Source organism: Lycium ferocissimum, chromosome 4 (assembly GCF_029784015.1).
Source record: "Lycium ferocissimum isolate CSIRO_LF1 chromosome 4, AGI_CSIRO_Lferr_CH_V1, whole genome shotgun sequence".
Taxonomy (NCBI): Eukaryota; Viridiplantae; Streptophyta; class Magnoliopsida; order Solanales; family Solanaceae; genus Lycium; species Lycium ferocissimum.
Genome location: NC_081345.1, coordinates 35,597,489 through 35,618,180, shown reverse-complemented (window position 1 = coordinate 35,618,180; position 20,692 = coordinate 35,597,489). Strand labels below are relative to the sequence as shown.

Below are 20,692 nucleotides of genomic sequence, written 5' to 3'. Positions count from 1 at the left end.
CGACATACTTTTGTTAAGGAATTACAAATTTTAGCGGGACCAAATACTCATGCGTACATGGGGGACTTGGCGTAAGTATGCGAGATTGCTATAACTTTGATAATTCCTTCACAAAGTTATGCGGGGGGCATACTTTTAATGGGCAAAGTTGACATACCTTTGTAAAGAATTAAGGTTATACGGGACCCGCATACTGATGCTAAGTATTATTAAGCGCATAAGTATTCAAGAAAAAGTCAGTTCTTCACATAATTTTTAACTACATGCCCATCCTAATTAAAATAAAATTGAATCCAAACTTAACAATATTAACACACCGTACGCACGATTGACAACCTCATCGTCATCAGATTGCAGCACCAAAGATTCGTACCATTTCCAAAGACAAGAAGACGTTTATTCCGTCAAGAAGTAAATCTTAGATAAAGCCAAAGACAATAATTCCGGTGTAAGTAAGCTATATAGATATGGGTCAAACACACGAATGCTATCCATTACGTAGATTCAGTCCTCCACGTGATACACCTTGTTTTCCAGAGAATTTGAATATTTTCAACCACTAGGATCCGGGATAATCGGTAACAAAACTTGCTATGACTTATCACTCAAATATTTATTTCGTTAGGACCCGGCATAACTTTGATAATTCCTTCACAAAGTTATCACGGGTTATGCCGGACCCGACATACTTATACGAAATTAGATAAGTATCAACATAATCTTGTAATTCCTTCACAAGTGTATGCTTGGCGGCATGCTTAAATTTAAACTCGCCTTGCGAATTTTTTTAAAATTTTACCGCGGCGTGGGTTTGAACCTGGAATACATGGGTGTTAGCGAAGGGCAAAATTTAAACATTTCAAATATGAGGGGCATTGACACCCAATTTTGTCCCTCCTTTATTCTAATTTATTTCTTCGGGATTCTAAATTTATTGACGAGCTAAACACTTTATTTTCACCATTATTTTTATTGCTACTACTATTAATATCGTTACTTTCATTCGACATTACTAGAATTACTTTATCACAAATTGTAAAATGGTTCGTCATCATTTTTATTTTCAGATTTTTGTACTCGTTAAATTAATTATACTTTATTAAATCTTTATTTTTCTACATATTAATCACTAGTTAATCACTTAGAAGTTAATCACTAAGAATCCCAAAAGGAATTAAGTTGAAGGGAGAAAAGGCCATGAAAATTCGCCAAATTGAACCCAATCAGCCCACAAAACTCCTTTTTCAGACCAGTCCAATTGGCCCTTTTCGCCAAAAATGCAGCAGCCCATCTTTTACTCAACCCAATCCATAATTCTTTGATTCATTTCCTTAAACCCTAAAGAAAGCTAAGAGCCTCATTATATAAGAAAGGGACGGACAGAGAGACAGGGAGTTCCAAAAAAAAAAAATAGAAAACGTTAGCAGCTTAAAACAACCCAAACGCAACCAGCTCTTTAACCCCTTTACCACCATGAAAACAAGTTGTTAACCACCATAACTCCACTTTAGCGCCACCACTGTTACATTGGAAAAACAGTTCGCTCATCTCTATCACCACAAAAACAGCCATTTAAATACCTTGAGCCACCTCAAACATCATTGAAACCCAACTCATAAAAACACCACGAAATGACCATTTTCGGCGAGATCTTGTTCGAGGTTTTCCGGTCCAGCTTCGGTTGAAACTTCTTGCTGGTCGAGTTCGGTTTATTTGTTCACGACAGCTGCTGAGACCTCAAAGCCCTTGTTCATTGCACCACAAAAAGGTTAGATCTTAACTCGATTTTATTTTTCACCAGATTACTATATTTGGGTGTGCTAGTAGTCATGTATCTATGTTGTGCTAAATAGGACGTTAAAAGGATATATTCATTTAGTTTTAAAAGAGAAGATATGATCTGGACTGTTTTTATTTAGTGCCTATATTAGTTAAGCTTGAGTCTGTAATGCTTCTAAAAAATATGGCATATTAAAATTGTTCTCCATATCTTGTTGTATTGAAATGAGCCGTAAGATGATATTGAAGTTATATGACTTAAATCTCTCTTTGTACTGGTTTATGTTTATTATTTATCATAATAAAACTCACGCCTGTTTTCTTTCTCCATGAATCAAATCTCTGATGGCATGTTTAAAACATGTGTAAATGTCTTTTTTTTTTTCCCAAAAGAAGCTTGAGTTACAATTTTTCTTAATGAAATCTATCGTCTGTGTCCTTCACCCTAGTTGACATCGTAAGTACATGTAGTATGTTACGAATATTTGATTCTGAATAGGAATATTATTTAGTATCATATGTTATCTAAACAGGAATATTATTTAGTTATCTGTGTACGTGTGCTGAGAGTTCTATTAATAAGCTATGGATATATATATGCAAGTTCAATAATTTGTCTAAATCATCGTGTGCAAAGCCGAGATGTTTTTTTTGTATTTCTTTATCCGTTAGTTTCGTTACATAATTCAGAATTGAGTTCTTTTTTTTTTTTTTTTCTAATTTCCATTCCCTTCTTTTCTTTCGCATGTACAACCGGAGCCGAAGAGTTTCACTTTGAAACTCAACGATACCGATTACGGAGTTCGCACCCCTTTCATCGTCTACCCTCTTACTCTCTTGAGCCGAAAATTGCAGGACATTGCTATCTTGCGAAAGCCAAAAATGGCGTTTATCATTTACATTACTTTGGCCTACTCATTATAATGTTTAAAATTTCCTCTGTGGCTAATCCTTTATTTTGTTTTGTGATTGACTATTAAGATCGACGCTAATTCATAATTTATAATTAAGTTTCCTTTAAGGTTTCACTTTAGTTAATAATAGACTAATTAGTTCTTACATGTGATACGTCCTTAGGTGTAAGAGACTTGAAACCAGTAATCAGTTTATATCTATCTAGCAATATTTGGACCATAGGTAAATCATATTTTTCAAGACCTAGACATAAAACCGGAGTCTAAAACTTTTTTTTTTTCAGTCCTTTTCTATTTAAGTCCGCTTCAAATTATTCAGGTTTTGGTCGTTTAGTTACCATTGTCTGCAAATCAACTTTTGCGAACTCAAAGGACTTGACCTTTTACAAATTGAAATCAACTCTCTAAAGTTTCTTTTAGTAGTGTCTTAGCTGCTTTACACTTTAAATTTATATCTTTTTTTAAAAGGTCTAATTAATTTTAGTCCGGTCGGATTAACCATTATTAATGGAACTTAGAGGATGCCTAATACCTTCCCTCTAGGTTAATTGAACCCTTGTCCAGAATTTTGGTTTCGTAGACTTTAAAATAAAATCAACTCTAGATTAATACTTTAATTAACCTTAGGTGCCCTAATTCACCGTAAATAATTAGGTGGCGACTCCTAACTTTAAAATAACCCCGGAATTACCCGGATGTCGTAAACTATTTTGACTTAGGTTAAAATAGGGTATGACAGGGGCAAAATTTAAAGACCACCCCAAAAGAAGGGCAATTCTGCGAATTGCCCAGAAAACTTTGGTCTTTTGAACTTGGACCTTGTACTTAAGATCCAAGTCTGAATTATTGGACAACCCGTACACTACAATACCCTAAACTCGAGAAAACGCTAAAGCTTCTCTCACTTGCTCCTCGACGGCTCTTCACTCTTTAAGGTACCAATTAATTTCTAATCTTAAGATACAAAACTCTAAGTGTGGTTTTTGGAGTGTGATTAAAGAGTATCTACTTAGGTTTTGTTGCTAACCAGTTTTGTTTTGCTCTGCACTGTATGTATGTATTTCTGTTAAATGTTTGAATATCCAAATTGTATGTGCAAAGTAGGAAGGACGATAAATTTGCAAAAAAAACTGATTCTCTATTGCCCTTTTGCTTTAAACATTATTCGTATCAGTAAAATTAGCAAGATGAGTGGTAGACCTTTCTGGGGTTTAGAGTTATGTATTAGACTATTTGTTTTGAAAGTCTGGGTTTTGCTCCTTTTAAATGAATACTAGCTGCTGAACTAATTGACTTAAACACCGCAAGGGGACAACTAAGAAGTTGAGAGTTAAAATTAATAACATCGAGATGTCATTTTTCACATCCTAGTTACATGTCACAATACTCTGGTGGTATGGTAGGCTTAGACTTGGCATTCGTGATTTGTGGATTAGTCGAGCTGACAAGGTATCTTGTGAGCTTGAAGGAGAACCATTGTCAAAAGAAGAAACTACTTCACTTAAATTTGAGCATATACTTACATTTTAGTCATGTGAAGTTGGCGTTGGCTTTTTTGTATGCCGACATAGTACATATTCTTTTGTTAGGTTTGTGGTATATGCCACTATCATGGAGGTTCTAAATGAGCCTCTCACTCTCTTTGCAGCAAAGTTCTCAGGTTCTTTTTCTCTAGCGGAATCAAATTGTTGAGATGAGAAAAGACAAGTTAGCTGTTGCCAGTTCAAGTAAAATCAAATTTGAAGACTGATGAACATGAATCTTCGCCTGAAGATGAGGAGGCAAAGGAAATAGAGGAGGAGCTTGCTGATGTGACCTTTGAGGAATTGCAGAGAGCACGGTCTGATGGGTCAGATACAGTGTATAGGAAGCTTAATTCAAAAGGAAAACATAGCCGAGCAAACAAGAACAGGCCAATGGAGATGAGTAGCAAGAAGCCAGTGAGCAGATTTAGGGAAATTATCCAAGTTCCTAAAAAGGCCACGCGTGACCCTCGCTTTGAGTCTTTAACTGGCCAGCTCGATGTAGAACGATTCAAAAAGAGATACATTTTTCTTTACGAGGATAATCTTCCAGCAGAAAAAAAGGAGCTGAAGAAACAGCTGAGGAAATTAAATGATCCAGAAGAGATAATTGAACTGAAAGGTCGCATTTCTTGGATTGACAAACAATTGAAATCAGCCGGAACAAAGCACACTGAGAAAGAGATTCTGCAAGAGCACAAGAAAAAAGAGAGAGAAGCTGCTAAGCAAGGGAAACAACCTTATTACCTTAAAAATTCTGAAATTCAGAAGCGCAAGCTTATTGAGAAATACAAGGAACTCAAAGCATCTGGAAAACTGGAAGCATATATTGAGAAGAAAAGGCGCAAGAATGCTTCGAAAGACCACAGATTCTTGCCATATCGGCATCCCGGCGAGCAAGAAAACTAGTGAAATAACAGGTCTGTTGCATGCTGTAGCAATTTTTTTTGCTTGGGTTTCTCCTCACAAGTATGTAGAGAACTTACCTGGTAGGCATGACAATGGGCCTTTCTCATTCAAGGTGTAGAGGCATCAGTTCTTTTGTTTACTTCAAGGTGCAGCTACAGAGCTACTTCCTCTGTATGCCTCTGTATAGCTGGACTTGGTGACTATACTAGTTATTTTTCAGAGCCTTGAAGAAGTAATTAATTTATGAGCACCTACAAGAATACAGTTGAGCAGTCGACCCTCCAAGTGACTCATTTTGCCTCTAATTTTTCTGAATAGATCTGTGATGATTAGTTGATGGTAGAACAAGGAAACTTTTAGAGTTTGTCGATTGTTGTTGCTACTTGGTCTATTTTTTTTTTCTACTTGCTAAAAGAATGAATTGGATATTCCAGTTAAAGGAAGCTGAATATTTTCTTTCGAATTCCAAGTAAAAGATGTGCTACACTCCTACTGTTGTTGAATAGTTATATAAAAATTAGCTTCTTCACTACATCCATCTGTTCGTAATGTGAAAATAACATGTTACTGTAAATTAAACCTGAGAAAGAATCCATGAGAACAGTATTTCTCTTGAAACTTTTTGTCATTCAGACTTGTAAAGAGTTGTCTCAATTAGTATAAGCTGTTGTCTGTTGATTTTTTACTGAAGTGAAGTGAAGTTAACAACTTTAACATTTACATCAATTTAACTCACCTAATATTATTTCAACGTTGTCTAGTTCGGCAGTAAGGGAGAGAGGATGGAGAGAGGGTAATCCCTTTTGTGCACGTTAGCTCAAGACACGCAAGTTTATCAATAAGCAAATCGGGGATGAAAGTTAGTTCCTGCTTGAGTAGGTTGATCTTGGCTGGGCTCCAAAATTTGATGTTACGCTATTGCAATGCAATACACACAATTTACTTTTCCTCGATGGGGGGGCGTGGGCCTTTATCCAATTACTAAAGATGGCTGAGAGTAAATAAGTTTTAGGTATCACTATTTGATAACCAATGATAAATAACCTGCTGTTCCAAGTTGAACTATATTGAAATGTACAAGAATTTTTGAACTCTTATGTAACTTAAATCCTTTATTAAATCATTGAGGACCTACATTAGCTTCTGAGTTTCATTCCTCTTGAAGTCACTACTGTGTATTGGATTAACAATTACAGAAACATAGCACGTGGAATGCCAATACAAACGAGTCTTAACTAGTTTCTTTATTGCTGTATCTAGAATAGTGTGAGTTATTAACAATTGGACTTGGTTAAGCGTCTCAATCTTGTCACAGACTCAATTTCTTTACTATTATCAAAGGTGACAATTTGTGTCCAAAAGTTGGATCCTAATTTTCTCTTGTAAATAATGATAAAAAAGTATTTCAGCTATACCCATCGTTCAGCAATTATTTTGTACTTCGGTGTTAAAATTTACTTATTTTTGGGGAAAAAAGTTATGTTGAGAGATTTACTGTTCTTCAGAGTTCGACCATAAGGAAGAGAAAGCACTTTGGTATATTGAGATAGTGATATTTTTGGAATTATTTTCTTAGAACCAAAACGTAATACGTTCTCTTAGGAAACCCCACAAGCTAAAACTCTATTCTCATTCACAGAAATCTCTGTTCAATAGTGTCCAAGAAAGGCCATCAGTCTCAATCACTAGAGAAATATGAATTTATAAGATAGAGTCTAAAATGAAACATCAATATCAGGACAAGGATCATGATTGATAAGCCAAACCCTTCTTGAAGTGATCATTCATGTTTGCCATTCATTATGTCCCAATATTGCTAGGAGTTAGCATTGTAATTCAATGCATTTTTTTAGCGCTCGATTTGTTTCTTTCTTAGACAAAACTATTAGTATTAGTTAGCCTCCTTATGCTTGGATGTTAAATACTTTACATTGAATATACCTCTATGGGTACGTATCAAACTTAATAACAATTGTGTCTCAATTTCAAGCTAGTTGAAGTCGGTTATACGAATCCTCAATATCATAAATGCTTAATTTAGTTCCATAATGTATTTTAATACTCTGTATGCATTTAAATAATTATCTAATATTAGGGATTCTCTAATATCCTTTAGTGGTGACAGTAGGAGAAGGTAGAGATGGGCATTTGGAGTGTCAAAAACAAGGCGGAAGTACTATTCAAGTGATTTGTGCGGCTCTACAAAAATGTATTCATATGATAAAACAAAGTATTTCATCATGTATTCCAATAAAGGAGGGATGATTGGCTGTTTTCCAAATTTAAATTGACAACAAGCTAGTCATTTTGTGGGGCTCTATAATATTGCTACTTGGGTTTTTGAGGGAGAGAGATTCATCTATCCAAATTATATTTGATATTTTTTGCTTGTCAATAATCAATCTGAGTATCTGACCAACTTACAGCGTTTATTGGACTAGATTTAATTCACATTAAAAGAAATGACGGAATGTACCTTGATTTAGATCTTCAATACTAGCAATTTTCATCAAATCAAAATAGTAAATAATATCAGTATTGATGTACAAGTCACTATGAGAACTATAGGAATAATGGTCCGTAGGTTTTAATGCTCTCGTGTCCTTGTCCTGTACTATTTATTAAAAGCACCAGTTTGTGTTTCTTGTAACCACGAAATAAAATTTCCGTTCTCGGGTATGTAGAAAAAAAGCCTACTAAGGGATGTGTGCGTGGAATATATAGCAAATTCTTATCGCTTTTTGATTTACCGTTCGATTGTTAAATCATTTGCTTGTCCGGCTTTTGCAACAAAAAGTCTTATAGTTGAGAAGTAAAATGTTCTATAGCAGCTTGACGTTACGAGGCGCAAGCACCGTCAGAACTCTAATTATCACGTATTATACTACTATTAAATTCTTTTGAGTCAAAAATAGAACTATATAAGTCTTTCGTATTCTTTGAGTTTATGGCACAGCGTAGCTTTAAGAAATAATAAATAAAGTTGTATTTTTACTACATTACCCTTATCTCTCCAATTAATTGCACTCTAACCAATAGTGGTTAATTTAAAAAACAATTAATGTTAAGGACAAAATAGAAAAAAATAATTAATTCTATCTTGGTTTGTAAATGAACAAGTATTTGAGACGGATATTTTTAGTAATGTAGACAACTAATATGTAACCGAGGTAGTACATTCTTTTTCCATGATTAGTTACTTAATTTGGGAAGCTAAAATATTGACCAAAAAATAGGAAGCATAATAGTCGGTGCATATGTATATCTCACCCCTTTTGTTGTGTGAACCTCTTGATATTTTTATGCAAACACTGCAAAGGGTCCAAGTTCAACCGAAGCATTAATAGCAGAAATTTCTTTCTTACATGTCGTTATCAATTGGCCAACTTTAATGTTATTTGTTGAGGCAACATGAGGATCGGCACTTAGGTTTGTAGTCTTTGTCATTATAATCTTTTCGAAATTAATCACCGATGGAGGATCAAAGCATTTAAGAAAAACTTGAAAGTACAAAATAAATCTCTTTTTGAGAAGCTTTTCTGTCGTTGCACTTCCATGGTAAAAGTTTGCACAGTGCAAAGTACAAACATATAATTAACTCTTCCCCTCCAAAGTATTGATGTCAAAGAATGCTACATATTTTCTTTATGAATCGTGTATTTTAGATTTTAAGTTGGATGTTCATATTCTTTTATACAGTGTTAGATTGATTTTTAATCGCTTTCTTTTTTCCCAGCTTATTTTTAAAAAAGGTGAGGAAAATTAAATCAACATGTAAATTTTAGAACCAGGTTACACATTATATAAAAAAATGTTGCGTACACCTGCCTTTTATCGATTGTGTAAAGGTTTTTAAATATATTTAGAATGGCCTTGATAGTGGCAGAGCTAACTGGAGCCAACAGGGTTCTCAATTAAATCTGCTTCGAGGAAAAATTGTATTGCGTGACGAGCAAAAACAAATCTTTTTGGTAATATATGACTAAAAGGGTTCAAAATTGCCTTATGTCACTGATTCAGATTTTAGATGTGACACTTTAATTTATTTTATTTTTTGAATCACCTTGTATGAATTTCTGATTCCGCTACTACACTATTGCAATATGTATAAAATGCACAATTAAAATTATTCTTTGTATCACTGTATGCAACAAAGTGTACTTATGAAGTTTTGGTTACAACCCTGCGTTTAGCGTCTTAGCATTTGAACCCAGAAGTAGAGAATTATTTTACTGTACTTTATTAGTTATAGTTTAAACTACTAAAATAATTTGTTTGCTTTTCAAACGAAAATCTTGGCGTCGTTACAATGAAGATTCGCTTTAGTTAATTACTTACCTAATATCTTGATCTTTTTAGCTTTGGGAGATGCTAATTATGACCAATTAGTAAAGATAAGAAGAAAAAGAAGCTTCATGCTTAATCTTAACTAACTTTACGTTAATCATTGGTACAACCACTTTTTTCAGATTTGATTAGTTAGTTCAGTAGGTACTTTATTCTTAATTTATTTTCTCTAAAAAACAATTATGGGTTAAAACATCTTTTAGAGCAGGTAAAATATCATTAGGTTACGAGTCATCAACTCCACCGGTCGGCATTAAGCTAATGGTTATCTAATCCTTTGGTCCGCCATAATTAGTTGAACTAAAACAGTTATTTAGTGCACATAATATAAAGGGACTCAAATTTACCTTTTCTATATTTTGCACAGAGTTTAAACCATTTTCATAATAAATATAGAGGACTAATTATGCGGTTATTGCCTTTTTTTTTCCCCTCAAGGGATATGAAATACCATATTTGCTTATATTTATCCTTTATCTATGTTCTTGCAAGCACTATGTAATATGTTAATAATCGTAACTCATTTTGACATTTTTTGAATGGATACAGAAAAAATTCTAGTCGAATTATTTAATTTTAGAAGAAAAAAAATCATGAGAATACATCGCTGCAACGATATGATGATCTCATTCCCCACATACCTATACATACAACAATAACATACCCAGTGAAATTTCACTTAGTGGAGTCGGGGAGGGTAAAGTGTACGCATATCATGCCCCTACCTTGGGAGATAGGGAGACTGTTTTAAAAAATCCTCCATACCTATATATGTGGAGGATTATTTTAAGAAATATATATACAGTAGATGTGAATTCAAGTTTACTCTTATGTTTATTCACGTGATTATGACGTAATATTCTCTAGTCAACGAACGATGTCTGATAATTGTGATTATAAGGGACGAAATCTACCAACACTAAATGTTAACAGTTAATTGCTTTCTGGAATAAAATCAGGAGCCTAGTATCAGCTCCTAACTAATGATTTATAAACTAATATTCCGGCCTTAATGTGCAACTTGATCAATTGACAGGAGCAGATTAACAACGTTCTGATTTGAATAAGATATTGTAGTTGTTAGAAGGGGTTCTATGATTATCCATTTTAAACTGATTTTATCCTTAGTCATTTAATTAAAAGAAGGGATATTTTTTGTAATTACTTACAAATTCATTGAATATTTAATGTAAGACAGCAATTTTGTAGCGCTACATCTTTGTTAGGCCATCTTCAATCTCTAGGTCATTTATATCCGACCAGACTATTATATATGAATTCAATTACAATCGAACACTTCTTAATTCTAGCAGGATCCGCTGCTACCAAAAAAAAAAAAAAAAAAAAATATTCCTTCGCTATTTATATCAAGTAAAGAACGTAAGACATGTGTCTTGTATATAATTTTTCATGATTTGCTTATGTTTAATTAATTGAAAAGACGAATTCATAATTTAAACTTGAGTTGTGTGAAATTATAAAGTAGATTTTTTGGAACTACAAAAAATCCTAGATATTTAGTAATGATTAGAATAAGCGCAGTAAGTATCTTTGATAAATATCTTTAAAGAAAAATCTAGATATTAGAGTAGTGTTAGAAGATAAGTAGCCCCTAGATATTTTGTAGATATATCTGCATAATTCTATCTAACCATCCGGGACAAGTATAAATAGGGTGACTTTGAACATTTGCAATCAAGGGAGTTAATACAGCCCACTTGAAAGCAATTGATAAGTAAACAACTCCCTTTCAAAGCTTCTTTCTTAGTTGAATCTTCAATCTTAGTTAACGATTTTGGAGCTAAGAAGGTCTCCCGATTTACTTTTCTTACGCTATATTTCTCTCACGATGGTATCGAGCCATAGCCATACGTTGGCTCTCGGATATATTTTCAAGATCGGGTTAGTGGTCGATTCAATTGTTTTTTTTCTAAATGGATGTGTGTGGTCGTCTTAACCTGGGATGGAATTATTGAACCGATCAACTACGAGGTATGGAAGATTTTGTTTGGAGTCCTACCTTGTTGGCGAGGATTTGTGGGAAGTTGTTAATGGGGTAACACGAATCCTCACTCGTGCGGAAAGCAAATTACGCGCGTAAGAAGTGACGATTAATGCCAAGGCGGAGTTCGTCGAAAGAGGTCCATCTCTCCCGATTTATTTGATCATATTATAAGGTGTAAATATTTCATGGAAATATGGAGGACCATGATCGTTTGTTCAAAAGAAGGATGAAGCTGTTCAGCTCTGTATTTTGGAGAACGAATTGGCCAACACCATTCAGGTAATCTTTCTATTTCTTTGAGTACTTCTTGAAGATTAAAAACTCATGTTACGAAATATCTCTATTAAATCCGGACGAGGCTATTTACGAAGCACGAATGAGAAGAATTATCATTCGTGGTTTGAAGATCGAGAATATATTCCTTTGTTACATCAATTCAAGGATGGGCTCAACAATCATCCTTGGAGGAATTTGAGAATTTGTTATCGTCACGGGAGCTATTAGCCAAACAATTGGGCAGTGTATTTGTCAAAGAAGGTGAAGGAAATGCTCTTGTAGCCGATAAGAGAAATTTTAAAGGAAAAGCAAGAGATACGTTGTACTCTCTCTCTCGGAGGTTCAAGCTCGCCGGGAAAGAAGGAAGAGTGTCTAACAATCACGGTAAGTTAAGCCTCCCGAATGCTATCGGTGCGGCAAATGGGACACGTAAAAGATATTGCGAGGTCAAAGAAGTAATATGGCTCAAACCGAGAAAGTTCTTGAAAAAAGAAGACTAGGGAAGGTGCTTTGTGGCGAGACTCGAAGCAATAGATGCCGTGGCTTATCAATTTTGAAAAAGGCTGGATTGTGGATTCGAGGATGTGGGCCATCTCGCCTGGGAGATAAATCTAAATTTTCCAACTTAAAAAATACAATGGTCGTCATGTCATTGTAACAACGAGATAAGTCAGTTCATCATATGGAGAAGGAAGGCTCTGTTGTCATCAATGAGAAGCAGAAGGACTCTATCACTCTGAACAGTGTCTTTCATGTTCCAGATATGAGGAAAAATCTATTTTCGATTCTGCAAATGTAGTAGATCTTTGAAGTTAACTATTATTTGGTCCACATGACGTGAAATTCCTTGAAATATCAAAGAACTCAAGGCGAATATCATTCATCTTGGTAAGAGAGTTAATGATTTATATGTCTTATACCCTCAATTTCATATATTGAGAAGATGAGTAGCAATGATAATACATATACGTGGTATGCTAGACTTGGGCATCTTGGCATGGATAAATTAAAAGCTATGGTGAAATTCAATCTAGAAAAGGATTACCAAACTTAAGTAACTTTGGTGGAGGAGAGATTTGTGAAGGATGTCAATACGGAAGGCACGCGTCTTCCGTTTGATAGATCCTTGTCAAGATGCAATGCTTTCTTCTAGAACTAATTCTGATGATTTGATGGGGCCAACAGAACTCTTTTATCTCAGAAATATTCTTATATGTTAATTCTCATTGATGATTTTACTAGATTCACTTGGGTTTACTTTGTGAGGCATAAGTCGAAGTTTTCGGCAAGTTTATGGAGTTCGAAGAAATGGTTGAAGGCGAGCTCGGTTCCGGAATAAGGCGGTTGCGGTCGATAATGGTGGTGAGTTCACTTACGAAGAATTTCTCTCTTTTGTCGTTAGCATGGTATTAAAGAGAACTCACTTGTCTTTGATACACCACAACAAAATGGAGTGGTAGAAAGAAAGATTCGACAACACCGAGACATGTAAAAGTTGGCTTCATAAAATTACCTAGGCATTATGGGTCAAGGCATGAAATGTGCAACATATGTGATCAACGAGGATCCGTTTTTCTCCAAACAACATGAAGTCACCCTATGAATTAATGTTTGGGGAAAATCCTAGCATCAAACACCTAAGAGTTTTTGGCTCTCATACGTTATGTTCATATCCAGTTCTCGACGAAGCAGTTGGATGCCAAGGCAAGGAAATGCATCTTTGTTGGATATGACGAAAGGAAAAAGGGTTGAAAGTACATGGACCAGAAAACTCATCGCTTCATTGTTTCTCGTGATACCGTATTTGATGAAGTCTCCTCATATTATAGAGAAAGCGACTTGAAGGAGGGAACCTAAAATCTTAAATCCTGGAGTTCCAAACTTACCTATCATAGGTGTTTCTTCGGATAATACAGCTGCAGAGGAGCTAAGAGAAAGGGGGAGCCCTGGAACTCAACAATATGAAACTGAACAAGAAGATAATTCACGTGATTCACAAAGACCAAGAAGAACTATTGTTAAGCCAGCCCGCTTCAGAGATGAAAATTTTGTTAGTACGTATTCTTGCTTTTTTGTAGGACTAATTGACGATGAAGAACCGCCTCCTTTGAAGAAGCTAAAGGAGTCAAAGAGTGGGAGACTTGCTATGAATGATGAAATGGAGGCTTTAATAAAAAATCAAACTTGGAGCCTTGTACCAAAGCCAAAGATGTACAACCCATATCTTGCAAAATGGGTTTACAAAATTAAAGAAGAGCAAATGGCAGCATAAACGGATATAAAGCAAAGGCTAGTTTTCGAGGATTTTCTCAAAAGTATGGTGAAGACTATGAAGAAACCTTCGGTCCAGTTGGCTAAGATGATCTCGGTTCGGGGTTGTACTAGCAAATGCCGCGACCTCGTACGGTTGGAAATTATGGCAACTTGCGTGAAGAATGCCTTCTTATACGGGAAACTTGAAAAGATATCTATATGGATCAACCACGGGTATGTCTATAACTACATCTTGATTATGTAAGCTTAAGAAAGCACTTTATGGACTCAAAGCGGAGCTCGAAGCATGGTATGGAAAAATTGCACCATATTTATATTTTTATAGATATCTTTGCATCACGTTGAATCTAGCTTGTTTGTTAAGAAACATGGAGACTTGCGTATTTGTTGTTCTGTTATGTGGATAACATGATAATAACGAAAGAAACAATGATGATGAAGTTGCAAGGCTTTAAGAGGAGCTTTCCATAAAGATTTGATATCAAGAAGTTGGGAGAGCTACGTATTTTCTTGGCTTAGAGGTGACAAACACGAGTAAAGGGATCTTGTTACCCGAAGAAGGTATGCAGAAAGCTTGTTGAGAGGTTTGGGATAAAACAAAGCAAAAAGTGCTCTACTCACTCTCTTGAGACTAGCACGAGGTTAAGGCGTGAAGAAGGCTCACTTCTTGCGGATCCCAGCCTTTAAAGAGCTCTTGTTGGAAGTCTTTTGTATTTGACTATTACAAGGCGGATATTGCTTTTTTTGGATATGTGTGTATTTATGATGCAATCACCAAGAAAGCGACTTGGAAAGCTGCCCAAAGAGGATTGAAATACATCAACTCAACATCAAATATGGGCCTACTCTTCCAAGAAGAATGATTTGGTATTAACTAGATATCGACGCCGATTTTAGTGGTGATGGGATGATCGAAAATCAACGTTAAATTTATATTTTTCTTTGTGGTGGAATAAGTGTTTCTTGGGGCAACAGAAGCAAGACTCGGTTCTTATCAACTATGACGGAATATAAAACGGCTCTCGCTTTCAAGAATGTATGGCTCCAAACTTCTTTGAAGATTTGCATACTGCTATATCAAAAGCCAGCTAACATTTTCGGAGACAATCAAAGTGCCATCATGCTCGCAAACTTGATCCGGTATTCCATGCAAGAACTAAAAGCGCGTGAGGTGGAACATCATTTAAGTCAAAGAAAAAGTTCTTGATGGAACTATAAATACTGGAAGTGCTAAGTCGAGAATATTCGATATCTTCACTAAGTCACTTCCACAAAGCTTCATTCGAGGATTTTTTCGCGACAAGCTTGGGCTAGTTCCAAAATTCACTTTAAGGGGGAATGTGAGAATTATAAAGTAGATTTTTGGAATACAAAAAATCTAGATATTTATTAATGATTCTAGAATATCAGTAGAGTATCTTTGATAAATATCTTAATAAAAATCTAAGATATTAGGTAGTGTTAGAAGATAAGGCTAACCAGATATTTTGTATATATATCAGATAATTATCTAGAACCATCCCTAGACAAAGTATAAATAGGGGTGGCGGAATTTATTTATAATCAAGCGGGATTAATAACATACCACTTCAAAGCAATTGATAAACACTTCTTTTCCAAAGAACCTCTTCTTTAGTTGAATCTTCCAATCTTAGTTAACGATCTTAAATTTATGAAGGTCTCCCCATTTACTTTTCTTCGCTATATTTTCTCTGAGTTGGTAATTTAAAAATTCATTCACAATTATGAGTTCAAAATTTAGTATTTTGTTGTAGTAACTTTTATAAATTTTCAATAATGATGAGCATAGCAATCGATAAAAGCCAAAAATAATAAATGGCAAATAAATTAGATTTTGAGACGAAAATACTGGTTAAGTTGAACTCATTAAAAGAGCTCCTCCGACTCTAATTAAGTGATATTGTGTACATTTTAATTTTTGGTTCATTTTAATTAAAATATTTATTTTGGTATACTGTAAATAGCAGCTGCGTTAAGTATTTAAATTTCCAGATCTGCTTTAGGACATTATATCAAGCATGTTATGGTTGTAAAAGGATAAAACAGTACCATCGATGTGCTAGGAGTGTGTCGTTCAATATTCTTCTATTAATAAGTTCCATCATACCATGTGATATACTTATCATAAATGTTTTATAAGTAAATGTCTACTTATACATTTTGTACAAAATTCAAATACATTAAACAACATACTAATGGTCCCAGAGTAAACAGCTTTCATTAGTGATGCAAAAACTTTTGCCACAAGGCAGCCTATATGACATTCTTTCCAGCCTTTAATCAAGCTGCCGGCAATGAAAAAGTCAAAAGAGTGCATGTGATCATTATTAATTCATGTAGCAAGTAAGAATTAGATTGCAGAGCCACACAAGAATTAGATTGCAGAGCCACACACGTCCTCCTTTATCAACATACTATAAAATTTGTTCTTTCGTCAAACGGTTACTGTAGGTAGGTGTGTTTAGGGTTTGGTGAAAAACTGAATCATCAATTAAATAAATTGATATCTTTTCGGTTTATTTTTATTGGTTTTAAATTTTAAGAAAATGATAATCTTTTGTATGATTTGATCTGGTCTTACTAAAGATAAACCGAAGAAAAAACAAAATCGACAAATTATGTGTCCAATATATTAAGTTTCATGAATAAATTTAAAAAAATTATGTGGTCTTTTTCATCAAAGTTTTATTTTTACCATTATTTTTGTCTTTAATAGACATCTTTAAGCCAATTTCTTTAATAAAAAAAAATACGACATGAACCGAACCAATTTACATAAAGAAACAACCTGAAATTTTTACCTAGACCTTTTTGCATTTATTACAAACTTTATTCACCTAATTAAAGCTTATAAATTTCAAAACAATCTCTCCATAATCCAAAATATATATATATATATATATATATATATATATAGTCACCATGATAGAAGGGTAATAAAGGATTATAACTCTTATGAGTTGGCAAAGAAAGAAAAATTCTTTTCTAATAAAAAAAGAAAGAAATAAATACAAGTAAATTTCTTAAGAATCGAAAGAACAAACCAAACTGACAACAATTTAACATACCTATAAATGTGTATTATATTTGATTTGGTTTGGTTTTAATAATTGAAAAACCGACTATCGGTTTGGTTTTTACCAAAAGCTGACCTATGAACACCGTTAATTTCACGAATGGTCACTTTTTTTTATTATTTTATTGCACCAAAGTTCTAAACTATTTTTATTTCATAAAAATCACTTAAATTTGCTCTAGTAGTTTTAGAAAACAGTAAACTATTTTTTGTTAAAAAAAAAAAAAAAATTCTCCTTCTCCTAATATTCCCTCCTTAGAGCTCGCCAGTCACCACCCATCCATATGTCTACATTTCAGTTCCTCTAAAATTAGCTACTTTAGATAGAAGCAAAGAATATGGTATGCACATAAATTCATTAAGTGATATTTGGTTTGCAAAAAGTAGTTAAAACTTGTTTGGATATCCTAGTCTGAACAGAAGCATGCTTTACTCCTACTCCTTCAATGTTTGTGGTCCTTGGTCCATTTATTTACTAGCTATATATATTTGGCATTTTTTGTGCACTTACGATAATGGTTTAACCGTTTAAAAAAAAAAAAAAAAAAAAAAAAAGGTGAGTCAAATATAGGAAACTAAAATTTAATTAATTTTAATGTAAATAAAATGTTTGAAGATTTAATTTCTTTATACCAACTTAAATTTTGGTGGACGGAGTTCTGAATACTTATACTGATGAGAATTATTTTGTATCTTTGGGCGAAAATTAGCCGAACACCACAATTATATTAAAAAACATTTCTTGTAAATCCTACAGACTACAACTAATCTTGATTTGTTTTCATATTCTCCACGAGCACGTAATTAAATATTACTACAATTCATTCTTTATGTTGATGTAACAGGCAATATACCTACCGTATAGAAGAATAGCTAAAACACACATGGTTAAAGAATTAGGGTAGACTTGTAGAGAAATATTGCCCATGCCATTCAAGAAGTACAAAATATATGAACTTTAGCATTTGATTTATAACCCCTCGAAGGCATGAGGGCTTTTTTGAAAAAAAAAAAAAAAATCTACTTGATTAATGAGAGTGACTTGTGAAATTTTTAATTAAGTAATATCTGTTTGTTTGGATATCTCAAATCCAACATTTTTTAATCAGATCTTATCTAATGTGAAGTAGCTAGTTCCTAATTAATCCAATAAACGACGGAGAGAACAAGGAAATAATTGACAGATCTCGAGTTTAATTTCTTTTTCCGCTGGTAATCATAAACTTGAATGCTCCACTGATCATTTTTTTATTTATTTTAATCTATACATACACACACAGAGTTCTTTTGCTCTAAATTTGATTAAGTTATATGCATCATCTGTTTACTCGTCAATTAGTACAGTTGAATTTGTATACGTTGTGGATCAATGTAATAAAAAATATGAGATAAATTAGTACTAACAAGCAAGATTATTGAAATAAAGCAAAATAATAATTGAAGTAAATAGTCTGAGCCTTGACGAAATGATGAGCTAGAATATCCGGACAAGCTATACGTCAAAGCCTTCTCAAGAACAATCAGGACCAAGAATAAGAAATTGCTTTAAGAGTATTTGTTCTCTATTAGATTTCAGATGCCTTATAATGGAATGAGAACCTCTATTTATACTAGAGCTATGATGCATGATCCATAAATCATGTCTTCTTAATTACCAATATTAATGCTACAATAAAAGGTAATTAAGGGGTGTGGCTTATTAATTCACGTTGAAGACTCAAGGAAGACTTGGGATTTCTTATAACGATTGTGCATTGAATGATGTTTACCAGAGTTAGTTGGAATCTTTGTTTGGTCCTTTATAGTTTCGTCTCCATAGGATTCTTACAAATGACTTCTCGTGAGTGTCTATGTTTTTAAGACTCATTTCTCGACTCAATCGACCTTATCGTCACCATCACCATTAATGTCGTCATCTCTTGATAAGTCCACTTGGTGTCCACGAATTTTGCCCTTTACATCATCAATATAAATAATTTTTTTATACTATCAAATTACTCCAATGATATCTACTGATAAATTTCCTTGAGATGAGATTTCTAATCTTGAAAATAACACGAAATACCTATTACAACAATTAAAAATTGTACGGTAAAACTAAAATTCTTACACTAACAAAGTATATAATTAAATTCATTAAATTATTATTCATTTTTGTCGCTCCAACTTGCAGAACATGGGTACAAAATTTAAGTCCCGCTAAAAAGACTAAAATATCTGCCCTTTTCCATCTTCCTCTCCCCCACCATTTGCAGGCGTACACGCAACCCAAAGTTTTTTAAAATGTCAAATATTTTAGTAATTTCTTATATTTAAAAAAAAAAAACAAAGAGTGTGACTTGGTGTAATCTTTGATGTACTCACTAATATATTACTTAGTATCTACTATGTTTTAACTCAAGAAAAACATAAAGATATTTCTATTTTACTTTGCATTGCAGGTTCGAGAAGTGGACGCTTAAACAAAACAACAATTTAAGACTAGGAGAGTAAGGATATTAATGCTATTCTTAAGTTTATTTTCAGCATGAAAAGTAAACAAACAAAAAGGAAATGAATTAGAGATAGATAATAATTCGGAATTTTTGAAAAAAATTATAGAAGAGAGAGGGTCCACGTAGAAGCCAACTAAGGCCAGTGCTTCATATACTTGCAAAGAATCTCCAACTACTGAAACAGTTCTATAAACCGACAATACCTTAACCATAGCACATGCACCCATTTGCATACAATCACACAATGCTCTATGACCTACATAAAATAATTTTAAAAAATGCCTGAAATATCTGTTTGTAACAATTTTCTTCTTTCTTTCTTAAATGAAAGTGATGTCTGGATACTTAGGCTTCATTTCATTTTAAGACGATATTCAAATACTTACGTGCGTATATTTTTGACTATTTTTTGGGTACGGTATTTTACCACCAATGCAACTATGGAGTAAATTTACTCGCACATTCTGTTACAGCGTTGAGTAATATTGACTATCGATACTTAGGCTTCATTTCATTTTAAGACGATATTCAAATATGTATTCACATTTAAACGTTTAAATTTGAAATACATCTGAATATATGCAAAATGTTGTATTAAGATCAAAATAATAAATGATTAAGATTGTTCGTATTTCAAAGTTTAGATATATAAAACTTGTTTTTCATTTAAAAATTAACAAATATAAAATTCATATAAAATACTAATTAAAACTTGTACTATATCAATAAAAGATTTTTTTAAAAAAAATTATATGGTGGTCAGTGGCAGCGATGTCAAACGATGGTTGTGGGAACCGACTGGTTTGGTGGTGGTTGTGGATACGTAATACCTAGTGGTGATGATAGCTGACAATAGGGATTGATGGTGGTGGCAGTTGATGATTTTGTTGAATGATAGTGACAGATAACTGATAACGATACGCATAATATATAGTAGGTGATATATAGTGGTGGCTAATGATGGTGATTGCCATAGTAATTGATGACTGTTTTAGTAATTGTGGTTGACTGTGACGACAGTAAATTGTAACTAATAGTGGTGATAGCTGATTGTGATGATGGTGGTTGGCGGC

The 20,692-nt window shown here is 33.7% G+C and overlaps 1 pseudogene; it reads left to right on the top strand.

Moving 5' to 3' along the window:
- Nucleotides 1–3,723: 3,723 nt before the first annotated feature.
- Nucleotides 3,724–5,657, top strand: LOC132052582 (uncharacterized; annotated as a pseudogene).
- Nucleotides 5,658–20,692: the final 15,035 nt, after the last annotated feature.